The sequence below is a fragment of the Limanda limanda genome, chromosome 12 (genome assembly GCF_963576545.1).
Source record: "Limanda limanda chromosome 12, fLimLim1.1, whole genome shotgun sequence".
Lineage (NCBI taxonomy): Eukaryota > Metazoa > Chordata > Actinopteri > Pleuronectiformes > Pleuronectidae > Limanda > Limanda limanda.
The window spans coordinates 3113997-3129423 of NC_083647.1; the positions used below are offsets into that span (position 1 = coordinate 3113997).

The 15427-nt window shown below is 45.6% G+C and overlaps 17 non-coding genes across 17 annotated transcripts; all 17 read right to left on the bottom strand.

Moving 5' to 3' along the window:
- Positions 1–267: 267 nt before the first annotated feature.
- Positions 268–431, bottom strand: LOC133017267 (U1 spliceosomal RNA). Its single transcript, XR_009682597.1, has one exon. It is a non-coding gene; the product is annotated as a U1 spliceosomal RNA (small nuclear RNA).
- Positions 432–1011: 580 nt separating this feature from the next.
- Positions 1012–1175, bottom strand: LOC133017095 (U1 spliceosomal RNA). Its single transcript, XR_009682435.1, has one exon. It is a non-coding gene; the product is annotated as a U1 spliceosomal RNA (small nuclear RNA).
- Positions 1176–1755: 580 nt separating this feature from the next.
- Positions 1756–1919, bottom strand: LOC133017106 (U1 spliceosomal RNA). Its single transcript, XR_009682446.1, has one exon. It is a non-coding gene; the product is annotated as a U1 spliceosomal RNA (small nuclear RNA).
- A 580-nt stretch (positions 1920–2499) lies between these two features.
- On the bottom strand, positions 2500–2663 carry LOC133017206 (U1 spliceosomal RNA). The gene has a single exon (XR_009682540.1). It is a non-coding gene; the product is annotated as a U1 spliceosomal RNA (small nuclear RNA).
- Positions 2664–3243: 580 nt separating this feature from the next.
- LOC133017259 (U1 spliceosomal RNA) lies at positions 3244–3407 on the bottom strand. Its single transcript, XR_009682590.1, has one exon. It is a non-coding gene; the product is annotated as a U1 spliceosomal RNA (small nuclear RNA).
- A 1569-nt stretch (positions 3408–4976) lies between these two features.
- Positions 4977–5140, bottom strand: LOC133017272 (U1 spliceosomal RNA). Its single transcript, XR_009682602.1, has one exon. It is a non-coding gene; the product is annotated as a U1 spliceosomal RNA (small nuclear RNA).
- A 580-nt stretch (positions 5141–5720) lies between these two features.
- On the bottom strand, positions 5721–5884 carry LOC133017117 (U1 spliceosomal RNA). Its single transcript, XR_009682457.1, has one exon. It is a non-coding gene; the product is annotated as a U1 spliceosomal RNA (small nuclear RNA).
- A 580-nt stretch (positions 5885–6464) lies between these two features.
- LOC133017129 (U1 spliceosomal RNA) lies at positions 6465–6628 on the bottom strand. Its single transcript, XR_009682468.1, has one exon. It is a non-coding gene; the product is annotated as a U1 spliceosomal RNA (small nuclear RNA).
- Positions 6629–7208: 580 nt separating this feature from the next.
- LOC133017207 (U1 spliceosomal RNA) lies at positions 7209–7372 on the bottom strand. Its single transcript, XR_009682541.1, has one exon. It is a non-coding gene; the product is annotated as a U1 spliceosomal RNA (small nuclear RNA).
- A 580-nt stretch (positions 7373–7952) lies between these two features.
- Positions 7953–8116, bottom strand: LOC133017103 (U1 spliceosomal RNA). Its single transcript, XR_009682443.1, has one exon. It is a non-coding gene; the product is annotated as a U1 spliceosomal RNA (small nuclear RNA).
- Positions 8117–9693: 1577 nt separating this feature from the next.
- LOC133017273 (U1 spliceosomal RNA) lies at positions 9694–9853 on the bottom strand. The gene has a single exon (XR_009682603.1). It is a non-coding gene; the product is annotated as a U1 spliceosomal RNA (small nuclear RNA).
- A 580-nt stretch (positions 9854–10433) lies between these two features.
- LOC133017056 (U1 spliceosomal RNA) lies at positions 10434–10597 on the bottom strand. The gene has a single exon (XR_009682399.1). It is a non-coding gene; the product is annotated as a U1 spliceosomal RNA (small nuclear RNA).
- Positions 10598–11177: 580 nt separating this feature from the next.
- LOC133017214 (U1 spliceosomal RNA) lies at positions 11178–11341 on the bottom strand. Its single transcript, XR_009682547.1, has one exon. It is a non-coding gene; the product is annotated as a U1 spliceosomal RNA (small nuclear RNA).
- A 1576-nt stretch (positions 11342–12917) lies between these two features.
- Positions 12918–13081, bottom strand: LOC133016166 (U1 spliceosomal RNA). The gene has a single exon (XR_009681563.1). It is a non-coding gene; the product is annotated as a U1 spliceosomal RNA (small nuclear RNA).
- A 580-nt stretch (positions 13082–13661) lies between these two features.
- Positions 13662–13825, bottom strand: LOC133016177 (U1 spliceosomal RNA). Its single transcript, XR_009681574.1, has one exon. It is a non-coding gene; the product is annotated as a U1 spliceosomal RNA (small nuclear RNA).
- Positions 13826–14405: 580 nt separating this feature from the next.
- Positions 14406–14569, bottom strand: LOC133017260 (U1 spliceosomal RNA). Its single transcript, XR_009682591.1, has one exon. It is a non-coding gene; the product is annotated as a U1 spliceosomal RNA (small nuclear RNA).
- Positions 14570–15149: 580 nt separating this feature from the next.
- LOC133017130 (U1 spliceosomal RNA) lies at positions 15150–15313 on the bottom strand. The gene has a single exon (XR_009682469.1). It is a non-coding gene; the product is annotated as a U1 spliceosomal RNA (small nuclear RNA).
- Between the last annotated feature and the right edge of the window lie 114 nt (positions 15314–15427).

The following is a 15427-nucleotide window of genomic DNA, read 5'->3' on the forward strand; positions in this document are numbered from 1 at the left end:
GACATAACAACTTTGTCTCAGAGACAACACAAACTGCAATAAATTAGCAAAAATCAGCATACAGGCAGTACAAGAATTTCTAGCAAACATTACTTATCAAAACAGCACACTTGGAACAGGAGTGACCCCGTCTATTTGCTGTTAAATTATACATCTACCACAATCAGTGGCATTAGTGAGTGCATTGTGTTGGAAAAAACATGCACTACAACCAAACCTATAAAATAGGCCCAGTGTCAGGCTCTTATTGCAATTGAACATGATGATCAGGGGAGAGCGCGGACGCAGTCCCCCACTACCACAAATTATGCAGTCGAGATTCCCACATTTGGGGAATTCGCACAGGTCAGCACAACCGAAGGGCAATGGCTGAGACTCGCCCTGGGTGAACCACCTTCATGATCATGGTATCTCCCCTGCTAGGTAAGTATGAGTTGGAAGCATTGGAGACAGGCTCTTGTTTCTCAGACACAGTTGTTTGGCTCACGGTGCCTCCCATGCATATTCACACAATCCAAAGGCCTTCAGTATCACATCATCCCCTTTTGGTAAAGGACTTGTTGAAGTGAAGTAAACACTTGTGTGAAATGAGTGAAGCAAACACTTGTGTGAAATGACATTGAATTACTTTATCACTGTTCTGATCTCCAGCCCTTTTGTTCCCCTTGCAAAACAGAGTAAGCCTCGATGAAAAGCAGCCAGGTAAGCCCTGGCCGTCTCTGATAAATCACCACAAAGCCCAAAGACATAACAACTTTGTCTCAGAGACAACACAAACTGCTATAAATTGGCAAAAATCAGCATACAGGCAGTACAAGAATTTCTAGCAAACATTACTTATCAAAACAGCACACTTGGAACAGGAGTGACCCCGTCTATTTGCTGTTAAATTATACTTCTACCACAATCAGTGGCATTAGTGAGTGCATTGTGTTGGAAAAAACATGCACTACAACCAAACCTATAAAATAGGCCCAGTGTCAGGCTCTTATTGCATTTGAACATGATGATCAGGGGAGAGCGCGAACGCAGTCCCCCACTACCACAAATTTTGCAGTCGAGATTCCCACATTTGGGGAATTCGCACGGGTCAGCACAACCGAAGTGCAATGGCTGAGCCTCGCCCTGGGTGAACCACCTTCATGATCATGGTATCTCCCCTGCCAGGTAAGTATGAGTTGGAAGCATTGGAGACAAGCTCTTGTTTCTCAGACACAGTTGTTTGGCTCACGGTGCCTTCCATGCATATTCACACAATCCAAAGGCCTTCAGTATCACATCATCCCCTTTTGGTAAAGGACTTGTTGAAGTGAAGCAAACACTTGTGTGAAATGAGTGGAGCAAACACTTGTGTGAAATGACATTGAATTACTTTATCAATGTTCTGGTCTCCAGCCCTTTTGTTCCCCTTGCAAAACAGAGTAAGCCTCGATGAAAAGCAGCCAGGTAAGCCCTGGCCGTCTCTGATAAATCACCACAAAGCCCAAAGACATAACAACTTTGTCTCAGAGACAACACAAACTGCTATAAATTGGCAAAAATCAGCATACAGGCAGTACAAGAATTTCTAGCAAACATTACTTATCAAAACAGCACACTTGGAACAGGAGTGACCCCGTCTATTTGCTGTTAAATTATACTTCTACCACAATCAGTGGCATTAGTGAGTGCATTGTGTTGGAAAAAACATGCACTACAACCAAACCTATAAAATAGGCCCAGTGTCAGGCTCTTATTGCATTTGAACATGATGATCAGGGGAGAGCGCGAACGCAGTCCCCCACTACCACAAATTTTGCAGTCGAGATTCCCACATTTGGGGAATTCGCACGGGTCAGCACAACCGAAGTGCAATGGCTGAGCCTCGCCCTGGGTGAACCACCTTCATGATCATGGTATCTCCCCTGCCAGGTAAGTATGAGTTGGAGGCATTGGAGACAAGCTCTTGTTTCTCAGACACAGTTGTTTGGCTCACGGTGCCTCCCATGCATATTCACACAATCCAAAGGCCTTCAGTATCACATCATCCCCTTTTGGTAAAGGACTTGTTGAAGTGAAGCAAACACTTGTGTGAAATGAGTGAAGCAAACACTTGTGTGAAATGACATTGAATTACTTTATCACTGTTCTGGTCTCCAGCCCTTTTGTTCCCCTTGCAAAACAGAGTAAGCCTCGATGAAAAGCAGCCAGGTAAGCCCTGGCCGTCTCTGATAAATCACCACAAAGCCCAAAGACATAACAACTTTGTCTCAGAGACAACACAAACTGCAATAAAATGGCAAAAATCAGCATACAGGCAGTACAAGAATTTCTAGCAAACATTACTTATCAAAACAGCACACTTGGAACAGGAGTGACCCCGTCTATTTGCTGTTAAATTATACTTCTACCACAATCAGTGGCATTAGTGAGTGCATTGTGTTGGAAAAAACATGCACTACAACCAAACCTATAAAATAGGCCCAGTGTCAGGCTCTTATTGCAATTGAACATAATGATCAGGGGAGAGCGCGGACGCAGTCCCCCACTACCACAAATTATGCAGTCGAGATTCCCACATTTGGGGAATTCGCACGGGTCAGCACAACCGAAGTGCAATCGCTGGACCTCGCCCTGGGTGAACCACCTTCATGATCATGGTATCTCCCCTGCCAGGTAAGTATGAGTTGGAGGCATTGGAGACAGGCTCTTGTTTCTCAGACACAGTTGCTTGGCTCACGGTGCCTCCCATGCATATTCACACAATCCAAAGGCCTTCAGTATCACATCATCCCCTTTTGGTAAAGGACTTGTTGAAGTGAAGCAAACACTTGTGTGAAATGAGTGGAGCAAACACTTGTGTGAAATGACATTGAATTACTTTATCACTGTTCTGGTCTCCAGCCCTTTTGTTCCCCTTGCAAAACAGAGTAAGCCTCGATGAAAAGCAGCCAGGTAAGCCCTGGCCGTCTCTGATAAATCACCACAAAGCCCAAAGACATAACAACTTTGTCTCAGAGACAACACAAACTGCAATAAAATGGCAAAAATCAGCATACAGGCAGTACAAGAATTTCTAGCAAACATTACTTATCAAAACAGCACACTTGGAACAGGAGTGACCCCGTCTATTTGCTGTTAAATTATACTTCTACCACAATCAGTGGCATTAGTGAGTGCATTGTGTTGGAAAAAACATGCACTACAACCAAACCTATAAAATAGGCCCAGTGTCAGGCTCTTATTGCAATTGAACATGATGATCAGGGGAGAGCGCGGACGCAGTCCCCCACTACCACAAATTATGCAGTCGAGATTCCCACATTTGGGGAATTCGCACGGGTCAGCACAACCGAAGTGCAATGGCTGAGCCTCGCCTTGGGTGAACCACCTTCATGATCATGGTATCTCCCCTGCCAGGTAAGTATGAGTTGGAGGCATTGGAGACAGGCTCTTGTTTCTCAGACACAGTTGCTTGGCTCACGGTGCCTCCCATGCATATTCACACAATCCAAAGGCCTTCAGTATCACATCATCCCCTTTTGGTAAAGGACTTGTTGAAGTGAAGCAAACACTTGTGTGAAATGAGTGAAGCAAACACTTGTGTGAAATGACATTGAATTACTTTATCAATGTTCTGGTCTCCAGCCCTTTTGTTCCCCTTGCAAAACAGAGTAAAGGCTCTTATATACTACTACGTGTCCGTTTCTCGGAGAGGTCTCAGCGGGGGGAGAAGAGTCTTTTTGATTTTTACTAATCCGACCACTGTACGTAGAAAAAAATTCACCGCCAAACCCATAGGTGGCGCAACGGAAGACGAGCTCAGAGAAGCCTACCCCATTTGGGAAGAAGAAGTCCACGTGTCTCTGTTTACATCTGTTAGCTTGCGTCCCACACACTGAACCATGGCAACTAACAGAACTAAATAAAGTGACACCCAGCGGGTCAAGATGCTGATGTTATCGTTTCTTAGCGCAGCGGTTCCCCGGTCTTGTTTCCGAACTGTGTTGCTGATTCCACAGCTTGAATCTGCTTGAGGCTACACAGAGCTAGCTAGCTCCCCTCCCAGCTAGCTTCAACCTCAGCTTCCACACACAGTCAGCAGGGACTCCCGACACTAACTACTACCCAGTGTTTGCTTCTAACCTGGCGGTATTATAGAAACAGTGTCATGATAGAAGTGAAATTAAAGTCGTGACGGCGGGGTTATGCACTGTTACCACCGCAGTTAGTATGGTTGCTAGCCCAGCACGCTAGCGCCGTTTTGAAAGCTCGTTCTAACCGTCTGTGACCGTGCACACATGTCATCAGTGCTCGAACGAGCCACCGTCAGCCGGACAACTCCCCTGGCTTAACACACACGTCACATTAATCGTAGAATCGTAGTTGCGTATGTGTTTATTGTGAATCAGGAAGTTACAGGTCTGGAAATGACGTCGAACAGAAATGACGTCGTACGGAAATGACGACAAACGGAAATGATGTCGTTCGCGGACCAATCACAGCCAAGAGCTGTCAGCGGGCTCTCCGACACAACACGGAGAAGTTAGAAAAATCCGACGTGTACGAAAAGCTGTCCGAAGCGCTCGGAGAGGGCGTTCCACGACGGATAGGGCGGTCTTATCTATCCGTTTTACAAAATACGCTCAAGCATAAATTGGGCTTAAGCCTCGATGAAAAGCAGCCAGGTAAGCCCTGGCCGTCTCTGATAAATCACCACAAAGCCCAAAGACATAACAACTTTGTCTCAGAGACAACACAAACTGCAATAAATTAGCAAAAATCAGCATACAGGCAGTACAAGAATTTCTAGCAAACATTACTTATCAAAACAGCACACTTGGAACAGGAGTGACCCCGTCTATTTGCTGTTAAATTATACATCTACCACAATCAGTGGCATTAGTGAGTGCATTGTGTTGGAAAAAACATGCACTACAACCAAACCTATAAAATAGGCCCAGTGTCAGGCTCTTATTGCAATTGAACATGATGATCAGGGGAGAGCGCGGACGCAGTCCCCCACTACCACAAATTATGCAGTCGAGATTCCCACATTTGGGGAATTCGCACAGGTCAGCACAACCGAAGGGCAATGGCTGAGACTCGCCCTGGGTGAACCACCTTCATGATCATGGTATCTCCCATGCTAGGTAAGTATGAGTTGGAAGCATTGGAGACAGGCTCTTGTTTCTCAGACACAGTTGTTTGGCTCACGGTGCCTCCCATGCATATTCACACAATCCAAAGGCCTTCAGTATCACATCATCCCCTTTTGGTAAAGGACTTGTTGAAGTGAAGTAAACACTTGTGTGAAATGAGTGAAGCAAACACTTGTGTGAAATGACATTGAATTACTTTATCACTGTTCTGATCTCCAGCCCTTTTGTTCCCCTTGCAAAACAGAGTAAGCCTCGATGAAAAGCAGCCAGGTAAGCCCTGGCCGTCTCTGATAAATCACCACAAAGCCCAAAGACATAACAACTTTGTCTCAGAGACAACACAAACTGCTATAAATTGGCAAAAATCAGCATACAGGCAGTACAAGAATTTCTAGCAAACATTACTTATCAAAACAGCACACTTGGAACAGGAGTGACCCCGTCTATTTGCTGTTAAATTATACTTCTACCACAATCAGTGGCATTAGTGAGTGCATTGTGTTGGAAAAAACATGCACTACAACCAAACCTATAAAATAGGCCCAGTGTCAGGCTCTTATTGCATTTGAACATGATGATCAGGGGAGAGCGCGAACGCAGTCCCCCACTACCACAAATTTTGCAGTCGAGATTCCCACATTTGGGGAATTCGCACGGGTCAGCACAACCGAAGTGCAATGGCTGAGCCTCGCCCTGGGTGAACCACCTTCATGATCATGGTATCTCCCCTGCCAGGTAAGTATGAGTTGGAGGCATTGGAGACAAGCTCTTGTTTCTCAGACACAGTTGTTTGGCTCACGGTGCCTCCCATGCATATTCACACAATCCAAAGGCCTTCAGTATCACATCATCCCCTTTTGGTAAAGGACTTGTTGAAGTTAAGCAAACACTTGTGTGAAATGAGTGGAGCAAACACTTGTGTGAAATGACATTGAATTACTTTATCAATGTTCTGGTCTCCAGCCCTTTTGTTCCCCTTGCAAAACAGAGTAAGCCTCGATGAAAAGCAGCCAGGTAAGCCCTGGCCGTCTCTGATAAATCACCACAAAGCCCAAAGACATAACAACTTTGTCTCAGAGACAACACAAACTGCTATAAATTGGCAAAAATCAGCATACAGGCAGTACAAGAATTTCTAGCAAACATTACTTATCAAAACAGCACACTTGGAACAGGAGTGACCCCGTCTATTTGCTGTTAAATTATACTTCTACCACAATCAGTGGCATTAGTGAGTGCATTGTGTTGGAAAAAACATGCACTACAACCAAACCTATAAAATAGGCCCACAGTCAGGCTCTTATTGCATTTGAACATGATGATCAGGGGAGAGCGCGAACGCAGTCCCCCACTACCACAAATTTTGCAGTCGAGATTCCCACATTTGGGGAATTCGCACGGGTCAGCACAACCGAAGTGCAATGGCTGAGCCTCGCCCTGGGTGAACCACCTTCATGATCATGGTATCTCCCCTGCCAGGTAAGTATGAGTTGGAGGCATTGGAGACAAGCTCTTGTTTCTCAGACACAGTTGTTTGGCTCACGGTGCCTCCCATGCATATTCACACAATCCAAAGGCCTTCAGTATCACATCATCCCCTTTTGGTAAAGGACTTGTTGAAGTGAAGCAAACACTTGTGTGAAATGAGTGAAGCAAACACTTGTGTGAAATGACATTGAATTACTTTATCACTGTTCTGGTCTCCAGCCCTTTTGTTCCCCATGCAAAACAGAGTAAGCCTCGATGAAAAGCAGCCAGGTAAGCCCTGGCCGTCTCTGATAAATCACCACAAAGTCCAAAGACATAACAACTTTGTCTCAGAGACAACACAAACTGCAATAAAATGGCAAAAATCAGCATACAGGCAGTACAAGAATTTCTAGCAAACATTACTTATCAAAACAGCACACTTGGAACAGGAGTGACCCCGTCTATTTGCTGTTAAATTATACTTCTACCACAATCAGTGGCATTAGTGAGTGCATTGTGTTGAAAAAAACATGCACTACAACCAAACCTATAAAATAGGCCCAGTGTCAGGCTCTTATTGCAATTGAACATAATGATCAGGGGAGAGCGCGGACGCAGTCCCCCACTACCACAAATTATGCAGTCGAGATTCCCACATTTGGGGAATTCGCACGGGTCAGCACAACCGAAGTGCAATCGCTGGACCTCGCCCTGGGTGAACCACCTTCATGATCATGGTATCTCCCCTGCCAGGTAAGTATGAGTTGGAGGCATTGGAGACAGGCTCTTGTTTCTCAGACACAGTTGCTTGGCTCACGGTGCCTCCCATGCATATTCACACAATCCAAAGGCCTTCAGTATCACATCATCCCCTTTTGGTAAAGGACTTGTTGAAGTGAAGCAAACACTTGTGTGAATTGAGTGGAGCAAACACTTGTGTGAAATGACATTGAATTACTTTATCACTGTTCTGGTCTCCAGCCCTTTTGTTCCCCTTGCAAAACAGAGTAAGCCTCGATGAAAAGCAGCCAGGTAAGCCCTGGCCGTCTCTGATAAATCACCACAAAGCCCAAAGACATAACAACTTTGTCTCAGAGACAACACAAACTGCAATAAAATGGCAAAAATCAGCATACAGGCAGTACAAGAATTTCTAGCAAACATTACTTATCAAAACAGCACACTTGGAACAGGAGTGACCCCGTCTATTTGCTGTTAAATTATACTTCTACCACAATCAGTGGCATTAGTGAGTGCATTGTGTTGGAAAAAACATGCACAACAACCAAACCTATAAAATAGGCCCAGTGTCAGGCTCTTATTGCAATTGAACATGATGATCAGGGGAGAGCGCGGACGCAGTCCCCCACTACCACAAATTATGCAGTCGAGAGTCCCACATTTGGGGAATTCGCACGGGTCAGCAAAACCGAAGTGCAATGGCTGAGCCTCGCCTTGGGTGAACCACCTTCATGATCATGGTATCTCCCCTGCCAGGTAAGTATGAGTTGGAGGCATTGGAGACAGGCTCTTGTTTCTCAGACACAGTTGCTTGGCTCACGGTGCCTCCCATGCATATTCACACAATCCAAAGGCCTTCAGTATCACATCATCCCCTTTTGGTAAAGGACTTGTTGAAGTGAAGCAAACACTTGTGTGAAATGAGTGAAGCAAACACTTGTGTGAAATGACATTGAATTACTTTATCAATGTTCTGGTCTCCAGCCCTTTTGTTCCCCTTGCAAAACAGAGTAAAGGCTCTTATATACTACTACGTGTCCGTTTCTCGGAGAGGTCTCAGCAGGGGGAGAAGAGTCTTTTTGATTTTTACTAATCCGACCACTGTACGTAGAAAAAAATTCACCGCCAAACCCATAGGTGGCGCAACGGAAGACGAGCTCAGAGAAGCCTACCCCATTTGGGAAGAAGAAGTCCACGTGTCTCTGTTTACATCTGTTAGCTTGCGTCCCACACACTGAACCATGGCAACTAACAGAACTAAATAAAGTGACACCCAGCGGGTCAAGATGCTGATGTTATCGTTTCTTAGCGCAGCGGTTCCCCGGTCTTGTTTCCGAACTGTGTTGCTGATTCCACAGCTTGAATCTGCTTGAGGCTACACAGAGCTAGCTAGCTCCCCTCCCAGCTAGCTTCAACCTCAGCTTCCACACACAGTCAGCAGGGACTCCCGACACTAACTACTACCCAGTGTTTGCTTCTAACCTGGCGGTATTATAGAAACAGTGTCATGATAGAAGTGGAATTAAAGTCGTGACGGCGGGGTTATGCACTGTTACCACCGCAGTTAGCACGGTTGCTAGCCCGCTAGCCTAGCACGCTAGCGCCGTTTTGAAAGCTTGTTCTAACCATCTGTGACCGTGCACACATGTCATCAGTGCTCGAACGAGCCACCGTCAGCCGGACAACTCCCCTGGCTTAACACACACGTCACATTAATCGTAGAATCGTAGTTGCGTATGTGTTTATTGTGAATCAGGAAGTTACAGGTCCGGAAATGACGTCGAACAGAAATGACGTCGTACGGAAATGACGACATACGGAAATGATGTTGTTCGCGGACCAATCACAGCCAAGAGCTGTCAGCGGGCTCTCCGACACAACACGGAGAAGTTAGAAAAATCCGACGTGTACGAAAAGCTGTCCGAAGCGCTCGGAGAGGGCTTTCCACGACGGATAGGGCGGTCTTATCTATCCGTTTTACAAAATACGCTCAAGCATAAATTGGGCTTAAGCCTCGATGAAAAGCAGCCAGGTAAGCCCTGGCCGTCTCTGATAAATCACCACAAAGCCCAAAGACATAACAACTTTGTCTCAGAGACAACACAAACTGCAATAAATTAGCAAAAATCAGCATACAGGCAGTACAAGAATTTCTAGCAAACATTACTTATCAAAACAGCACACTTGGAACAGGAGTGACCCCGTCTATTTGCTGTTAAATTATACATCTACCACAATCAGTGGCATTAGTGAGTGCATTGTGTTGGAAAAAACATGCACTACAACCAAACCTATAAAATAGGCCCAGTGTCAGGCTCTTATTGCAATTGAACATGATGGTCTGGGGCGCGGACGCAGTCCCCCACTACCACAAATTATGCAGTCGAGATTCCCACATTTGGGGAATTCGCACGGGTCAGCACAACCGAAGTGCAATCGCTGGACCTCGCCCTGGGTGAACCACCTTCATGATCATGGTATCTCCCCTGCCAGGTAAGTATGAGTTGGAGGCATTGGAGACAGGCTCTTGTTTCTCAGACACAGTTGCTTGGCTCACGGTGCCTCCCATGCATATTCACACAATCCAAAGGCCTTCAGTATCACATCATCCCCTTTTGGTAAAGGACTTGTTGAAGTGAAGCAAACACTTGTGTGAAATGAGTGAAGCAAACACTTGTGTGAAATGACATTGAATTACTTTATCAATGTTCTGGTCTCCAGCCCTTTTGTTCCCCTTGCAAAACAGAGTAAGCCTCGATGAAAAGCAGCCAGGTAAGCCCTGGCCGTCTCTGATAAATCACCACAAAGCCCAAAGACATAACAACTTTGTCTCAGAGACAACACAAACTGCAATAAATTGGCAAAAATCAGCATACAGGCAGTACAAGAATTTCTAGCAAACATTACTTATCAAAACAGCACACTTGGAACAGGAGTGACCCTGTCTATTTGCTGTTAAATTATACTTCTACCACAACCAGTGGCATTAGTGAGTTCATTGTGTTGGAAAAAACATGCACTACAACAAAACCTATAAAATAGGCCCAGTGTCAGGATCTTATTGCAATTGAACATGATGATCAGGGGAGAGCGCGGACGCAGTCCCCCACTACCACAAATTATGCAGTCAACATTCCCACATTTGGGGAATTCGCACGGGTCAGCACAACCGAAGTGCAATGGCTGAGCCTCGCCCTGGGTGAACCACCTTCATGATCATGGTATCACCCCTACCAGGTAAGTATGAGTTGGAGGCATTGGAGACAGGCTCTTGTTTCTCAGACACAGTTGCTTGGCTCACGGTGCCTCCCATGCATATTCACACAATCCAAAGGCCTTCAGTATCACATCATCCCCTTTTGGTAAAGGACTTGTTGAAGTGAAGCAAACACTTGTGTGAAATGAGTGAAGCAAACACTTGTGTGAAATGACATTGAATTACTTTATCAATGTTCTGGTCTCCAGCCCTTTTGTTCCCCTTGCAAAACAGAGTAAGCCTCGATGAGAAGCAGCCAGGTAAGCCCTGGCCGTCTCTGATAAATCACCACAAAGCCCAAAGACATAACAACTTTGTCTCAGAGACAACACAAACTGCTGTAAATTGGCAAAAATCAGCATACAGGCAGTACAAGAATTTCTAGCAAACATTACTTATCAAAACAGCACACTTGGAACAGGAGTGACCCCGTCTATTTGCTGTTAAATTATACTTCTACCACAATCAGTGGCATCAGTGAGTGCATTGTGTTGGAAAAAACATGCACTACAACCAAACCTATAAAATAGGCCCAGTGTCAGGCTCTTATTGCAATTGAACATGATGATCAGGGGAGAGCGCGGACGCAGTCCCCCACTACCACAAATTATGCAGTCGAGATTCCCACATTTGGGGAAGTCGCACGGGTCAGCACAACTGAAGTGCAATGGCTGAGCCTCGCCCTGGGTGAACCACCTTCATGATCATGGTATCTCCCCTGCCAGGTAAGTATGAGTTGGAAGCATAGGAGACAGGCTCTTGTTTCTCAGACACAGTTGTTTGGCTCACGGTGCCTCCCATGCATATTCACACAATCCAAAGGCCTTCAGTATCACATCATCCCCTTTTGGTAAAGGACTTGTTGAAGTGAAGCAAACACTTGTGTGAAATGAGTGAAGCAAACACTTGTGTGAAATGACATTGAATTACTTTATCAATGTTCTGGTCTCCAGCCCTTTTGTTCCCCTTGCAAAAAAGAGTAAAGGCTCTTATATACTACTACGTGTCCGTTTCTCGGAGAGGTCTCAGCGGAGGGAGAAGAGTCTTTTTGATTTTTACTAATCCGACCACTGTACGTAGAAAAAAATTCACCGCCAAACCCATAGGTGGCGCAACGGAAGACGAGCTCAGAGAAGCCTACCCCATTTGGGAAGAAGAAGTCCACGTGTCTCTGTTTACATCTGTTAGCTTGCGTCCCACACACTGAACCATGGCAACTAACAGAACTAAATAAAGTGACACCCAGCGGGTCAAGATGCTGATGTTATCGTTTCTTAGCGCAGCGGTTCCCCGGTCTTGTTTCCGAACTGTGTTGCTGATTCCACAGCTTGAATCTGCTTGAGGCTACACAGAGCTAGCTAGCTCCCCTCCCAGCTAGCTTCAACCTCAGCTTCCACACACAGTCAGCAGGGACTCCCGACACTAACTACTACCCAGTGTTTGCTTCTAACCTGGCGGTATTATAGAAACAGTGTCATGATAGAAGTGGAATTAAAGTCGTGACGGCGGGGTTATGCACTGTTACCACCGCAGTTAGCACGGTTGCTAGCCCGCTAGCCTAGCACGCTAGCGCCGTTTTGAAAGCTTGTTTTAACCATCTGTGACCGTGCACACATGTCATCAGTGCTCGAACGAGCCACCGTCAGCCGGACAACTCCCCTGGCTTAACACACACGTCACATTAATCGTAGAATCGTAGTTGCTTATGTGTTTATTGTGAATCAGGAAGTTACAGGTCGGAAATGACGTCGAACAGAAATGACGTCGTACGGAAATGACGACATACGGAAATGATGTTGTTCGCGGACCAATCACAGCCAAGAGCTGTCAGCGGGCTCTCCGACACAACACGGAGAAGTTAGAAAAATCCGACGTGTACGAAAAGCTGTCCGAAGCGCTCGGAGAGGGCGTTCCACGACGGATAGGGCGGTCTTATCTATCCGTTTTACAAAATACGCTCAAGCATAAATTGGGCTTAAGCCTCGATGAAAAGCAGCCAGGTAAGCCCTGGCCGTCTCTGATAAATCACCACAAAGCCCAAAGACATAACAACTTTGTCTCAGAGACAACACAAACTGCAATAAATTAGCAAAAATCAGCATACAGGCAGTACAAGAATTTCTAGCAAACATTACTTATCAAAACAGCACACTTGGAACAGGAGTGACCCCGTCTATTTGCTGTTAAATTATACATCTACCACAATCAGTGGCATTAGTGAGTGCATTGTGTTGGAAAAAACATGCACTACAACCAAACCTATAAAATAGGCCCAGTGTCAGGCTCTTATTGCAATTGAACATGATGATCAGGGGAGAGCGCGGACGCAGTCCCCCACTACCACAAATTATGCAGTCGAGATTCCCACATTTGGGGAATTCGCACGGGTCAGCACAACCGAAGTGCAATGGCTGAGCCTCGCCCTGGGTGAACCACCTTCATGATCATGGTATCTCCCCTGCCAGGTAAGTATGAGTTGGAGGCATTGGAGACAGGCTCTTGTTTCTCAGACACAGTTGCTTGGCTCACGGTGCCTCCCATGCATATTCACACAATCCAAAGGCCTTCAGTATCACATCATCCCCTTTTGGTAAAGGACTTGTTGAAGTGAAGCAAACACTTGTGTGAAATGAGTGAAGCAAACACTTGTGTGAAATGACATTGAATTACTTTATCACTGTTCTGGTCTCCAGCCCTTTTGTTCCCCTTGCAAAACAGAGTAAGCCTCGATGAAAAGCAGCCAGGTAAGCCCTGGCCGTCTCTGATAAATCACCACAAAGCCCAAAGACATAACAACTTTGTCTCAGAGACAACACAAACTGCTATAAATTGGCAAAAATCAGCAAACAGGCAGTACAAGAATTTCTAGCAAACATTACTTATCAAAACAGCACACTTGGAACAGGAGTGACCTCGTCTATTTGCTGTTAAATTATACTTCTACCACAATCAGTGGCATTAGTGAGTGCATTGTGTTGGAAAAAACATGCACTACAACCAAACCTATAAAATAGGCCCAGTGTCAGGCTCTTATTGCAATTGAACATGATGATCAGGGGAGAGCGCGGACGCAGTCCCCCACTACCACAAATTATGCAGTCGAGATTCCCACATTTGGGGAATTCGCACGGGTCAGCACAACCGAAGTGCAATGGCTGAGCCTCGCCCTGGGTGAACCACCTTCATGATCATGGTATCTCCCCTGCCAGGTAAGTATGAGTTGGAAGCATTGGAGACAGGCTCTTGTTTCTCAGACACAGTTGTTTGGCTCACAGTGCCTCCCATGCATATTCACACAATCCAAAGGCCTTCAGTATCACATCATCCCCTTTTGGTAAAGGACTTGTTGAAGTGAAGCAAACACTTGTGTGAAATGAGTGAAGCAAACACTTGTGTGAAATGACATTGAATTACTTTATCACTGTTCTGGTCTCCAGCCCTTTTGTTCCCCTTGCAAAACAGAGTAAGCCTCGATGAAAAGCAGCCAGGTAAGCCCTGGCCGTCTCTGATAAATCACCACAAAGCCCAAAGACATAACAACTTTGTCTCAGAGACAACACAAACTGCTGTAAATTGGCAAAAATCAGCATACAGGCAGTACAAGAATTTCTAGCAAACATTACTTATCAAAACAGCACACTTGGAACAGGAGTGACCCCGTCTATTTGCTGTTAAATTATACTTCTACCACAATCAGTGGCATTAGTGAGTGCATTGTGTTGGAAAAAACATGCACTACAACCAAACCTATAAAATCGGCCCAGTGTCAGGCTCTTATTGCAATTGAACATGATGATCAGGGGAGAGTGCGGACGCAGTCCCCCACTACCACAAATTATGCAGTCGAGATTCCCACATTTGGGGAATTCGCACGGGTCAGCAAAACCGAAGTGCAATGGCTGAGCCTCGCACTGGGTGAACCACCTTCATGATCATGGTATCTCCCCTGCCAGGTAAGTATGAGTTGGAAGCATTGGAGACAGGCTCTTGTTTCTCAGACACAGTTGTTTGGCTCACGGTGCCTCCCATGCATATTCACACAATCCAAAGGCCTTCAGTATCACATCATCCCCTTTTGGTAAAGGACTTGTTGAAGTGAAGCAAACACTTGTGTGAAATGAGTGAAGCAAACACTTGTGTGAAATGACATTGAATTACTTTATCACTGTTCTGGTCTCCAGCCCTTTTGTTCCCCTTGCAAAACAGAGTAAGCCTCGATGAAAAGCAGCCAGGTAAGCCCTGGCCGTCTCTGATAAATCACCACAAAGCCCAAAGACATAACAACTTTGTCTCAGAGACAACACAAACTGCTATAAATTGGCAAAAATCAGCATACAGGCAGTACAAGAATTTCTAGCAAACATTACTTATCAAAACAGCACACTTGGAACAGGAGTGACCCCGTCTATTTGCTGTTAAATTATACTTCTACCACAATCAGTGGCATTAGTGAGTGCATTGTGTTGGAAAAAACATGCACTACAACCAAACCTATAAAATAGGCCCAGTGTCAGGCTCTTATTGCAATTGAACATGATGATCAGGGGAGAGCGCGGACGCAGTCCCCCACTACCACAAATTATGCAGTCGAGATTCCCACATTTGGGGAATTCGCACGGGTCAGCACAACCGAAGTGCAATGGCTGAGCCTCGCACTGGGTGAACCACCTTCATGATCATGGTATCTCCCCTGCCAGGTAAGTATGAGTTGGAACCATTGGAGACAGGCTCTTGTTTCTCAGACACAGTTGTTTGGCTCACGGTGCCTCCCATGCATATTCACACAATCCAAAGGCCTTCAGTATCACATCATCCCCTT